This window comes from Drosophila serrata, unplaced genomic scaffold (genome assembly GCF_035046125.1).
Source record: "Drosophila serrata isolate PLE 108 unplaced genomic scaffold, ASM3504612v1 contig_66, whole genome shotgun sequence".
In the NCBI taxonomy this organism is placed as follows: domain Eukaryota; kingdom Metazoa; phylum Arthropoda; class Insecta; order Diptera; family Drosophilidae; genus Drosophila; species Drosophila serrata.
This window is the reverse complement of record NW_028256964.1, coordinates 339331-343506: the sequence shown is the minus strand read 5'-3', so window position 1 is coordinate 343506 and position 4176 is coordinate 339331.

Genomic DNA, 4176 nt, shown 5'->3' with positions numbered 1-4176 from the left:
TTTTTGATGCCAGTTGGGCAAAGAGATTGTCCCATATCTATGTATATTTTTAATGAACTTCAAGGGAATTAAAATGTACAAAAAATACAATTATAATTCTGGTATAATTAAAATAATAATTTGTAATATTTTATACCCCCTAGAAATTTGTTATGCAAGAATTCAAGATATACTGAAAGAGAATCAAGAACAAAATAAACCTTAAGGTATCATAGATACCCCAAATAAATTCAGTATTTGTATTTTGAGAAGCTCTCCTCAGTATTGATTTCCATTTATCCTACCAAACAAAAAGCAAAAAAAAAAAACGTCTTTTAAAGCATCCTAATGTATTCCACCTTTGTCCTGGGTAGAGGACTCTCTCGTCCGTCCAATCCTAATCCCAACTAATACGCCGACGGCCCAGACAATCGCCACAAATCGGGCAGCATACACAGGCAATCGTTGTAAACTAAAAAGCGCTTCCAACTTTGACATAATAAATAGCCAGGCAATGCGACATAACAGGGGGAATGGCAGGGAATGGAGCTCTTAATAAAAGTCAATTGCCAAACCCACGCCATCCTGCTCCTCCTCTTTGGGCTGGCCATTTGAAATTTTAATAAAAAGTCCTTTTATCGCACTTAGAAGGCCATTTAGTAAGCTAAATTATACCCGAGTATTATCCGGACCAGGAGCAGGAGCAGGACCACGACCAGGACCAGGACGAGACCGATGCCGGTCCTTTGTCGCACCGAAAATCTCAATCCCAATACCGAAACCCAAAATCGTAGTCAAATTGGCCATGTTAAACCGCAGAGCAGTTTGGCCCTTGTTGTTGTTGACCCGACTTATCTCTCTCACTCTGTCTTTTTTTGGCCAAAACGAAGCCGGAGCCGGAGCCAGCACCGGCAACGTAAACTTGCCACAAATTGGCCAACTTGCCGCTGCTGCTAGTGCCTGCATAAGTCCAATTTATTTTTGGTTTCAGTTTTTTTTTCTTTTTACTACATCAAAGCGAAAAACAAAAAGGCTGCAAAACCAAATCGAATTAAGCTTAAATCTACATAAGCTTTTTCTCTCTGTGTGCCGGTAGATGTGCGGTACTGTGCGGTGTGTGAGCCGCAAAAACGGTGGTAAAGTGACTATTAAAATTATAAATAAATTTAAGGGGATGCTTTTTAGAGAATATATTTTATTGAAAAAATAATTAAATTTACTAGATTTTTTATAGATTTTTTTTAGCTACTTTTCTCTTTTATTTTAGTCAATAATTACAGGTTACTAAAGTTGCTCCTCTCAAGAAACCATTTGAATAACGATTTTATGGTTTGGTTTATCATTTTATAAACCCCTTGAAGATGTATTTAATTAATTTATTATATTATTTTTTATTTAACCCATACCTTAACCCACTGTGGCCAGAGTTTCCTGATTGTTCCTCTGCCTTTCGGTCCATTTGTTTGCTCTGGTTGCCGCTGTTGTTGCCGGGCATGAATTACATTTCTCTTTGCATTTTGCCCCGATGTTGCTGCTGTCGGTCGGTCGGTCGTTTCCATTTTTATTTTGGTTTTCCTCGCTTTTTTTCCTTTTTTCTAAATGCTAATTTATGGGCATGTGTTGCCATTTGGTTGCCGTTGGGTAATTTTAGTGCCCACCAAAACACAGAACACACAAAACACCAAACACACACAGAGCAACATCGAAGTTGAAGACCGAAAACCGAAACAGGAAATGCAGCAAGCGAAATAAAAAGTGAAGTAAATTGCATATTTATGAATCTGTCAATTGTTTATACTTTTATGCATTCGGCATTTTGTGGGGCCCCGGCTATTGTTGCTTTCACAGAATTTTCCCAAGTTGTTATTTGCCTGCTTGTATGTTGATTGTTTGCTGTTTGTGCTTTAATGTTGCTATTGTTGCACTGCAACAAATTAAAAGAACGCTTCACAAGTAGCTTAAAATTAATAGTAAAAAAATTTAATTAAATTGGGTAGAATTTTTATTCCATATGAAGCCTTTTTATGATCAATTATATTTAGGTGTTGAAGTAACAATAATAATGCGAGTTACTTAGAACATTTTGATCCACTTTAACTTTATTTTATTGAATTTATATTTTGTATTGCTTTTAATTGTGTGAGGAATTTTTAAAATATATTTATAGGAATACTAGTTAAATTTTGATCAATATTATTAAGTTAAGCAAGAAGTCTGTAGGTATAAAATCTTACAGTTTGAAAATGAATTAAAGGAAAGCTTTCAGAATTAAAATTAATTAATCTTTATGAGATTTTTAAATTTAGATTTTTCGAAAAATCATAATTTTTCAATACGATCCTGAAGCAAAATAAATTATTTTTAATAAAGTTTTATATATTATCCGTTTTTAGGTAGTTCTCAATTTTATCTTAATATTTTTTCAGTGTTGTACCACGCCCTCTTTTCGGTTCCACGCCCCTCATAACATATGATTCCATTACCATTTTCGCATTTCGGGTCCGTTCTGCTTCTCGATTGTGTTGCTGCCGTTCTTGCATGAATTGCAACTGCAATTGGGAACTCCCCCGACTGCTCCCTTCGCTTTTCACCCTGCTGACCCCTGCTCGCCCCCTATTCAACCCCTCAACCTTCACCTACCGCCAATCGCTGTCCGGTCGACAGACAAAACAAACGCATTATAACGAAATGTTGGCAAAAAAAAAAAAAAAAAACACAGAAAAACAACAAGAACACCGAGAAAACAACGAAAAGAAGACGAGGAAAACTTACACCTATTTCCTGTAGATGTCCGTTCGTGCATACACTGTGAGAAACATTGTACCCGAGGGTCGCACAATTTTCTCACAGCGGCAAGCTTCAAAGCGTGACACTTCCTTGGGTCAGCTTGAATAATTCGTAGAAACTAAACGCCAAAAAACAGATGTTACTCGTATCTGACATCATCTTTTGAATAAAAAAGGTTAAACGAGGTTTAATTTTAAAGAATTTACATATAAACCTTGACATCTATCTGAGGAAATTGCCGGGAATTAAAAAAAAAAACATTACTAAATAGTGACATTCCCTAAGAAAGACAAACACATCTTGCAGATACTTTTACATATAATTTTAAAGATACTAGAAGAGGTGGCTTATAAATATTATTATTTGGAATACTTTTAGAGATGCTTTTTGTGATACTCAATTAGCTCCATTAGACAATCTTTGAGAGATATTTTGGAGATACTTTTAGATACCGAGAGCTATCTTTATAAATACTCCCAGAGCTACTTTTATAGATAGATTTAAACCTACATTTAAAGTTACCCTTGGAGACACTTTTGGATATAATTTTAGAAATATTTTTAGAGGTACTTTTAGAGATACCTTTGGAGTTACCTTTAAAGATACCTTTTATATACCTTTAAGAATTATTTTAGACATTCGTTTAGAGATACACAGAGATACTTTTAGTAATACATTTAGTGATATTTTTAGGACTTCTTTAAAAGCTACCTTTAGAGTTACTTTAAATAGTACTTTTGATATACTTTTAGAGATACTTCTAGAGAAACCTCCAGAGATACCTTAGAGATACTTTCATAGACACTTTCAGAAATATTTTAGTAATATTTTAGGAATATATTTGGAGATACTCTTAGAGATACTTTAAGAGATACCTTTGGAGATACTTTTAGAGATAGTTTCTGAGCTGCATTTAGAGACCCTTTAAGACCTAATTAACCATTCTAAATAGCAACTAACAATTCAAATTAAAAATGAAAAGAACTTGTATTTCAGTGCATGCAATAAACTTAAATCAATAAACAAAACAAAAGAAAACAACTTCCATTGTCTGTCCCCACCCCTGCCCCTCCCCCTCCCCCTACTGTGTGCTGCCCTTTGCCGGTCCGGTTAGGTTCTGTTTCCCATTTGAAGTGAAGGCATTAAATAAGTCGAAAGGTATAAACACAAGCTGGCAAACAAATAAGGCCGAAAGCGAGACCGGGACTTGGGACTGGGACTGGGACCGGGACCGGAGTAAATGGTTTGGCATTGCCAAGGGAAATGGAAATGGCAATGCCAGAGACACGGCAGCAAAAACCGTCGAAATTCCTTCACAGAACATTTATTTTCGGCTGCCTTTCGTTACACACATTGATTTCTGGGCACCGAAAGGTACTATGGTACAGGGTACTGTGTACTGGGCACTGC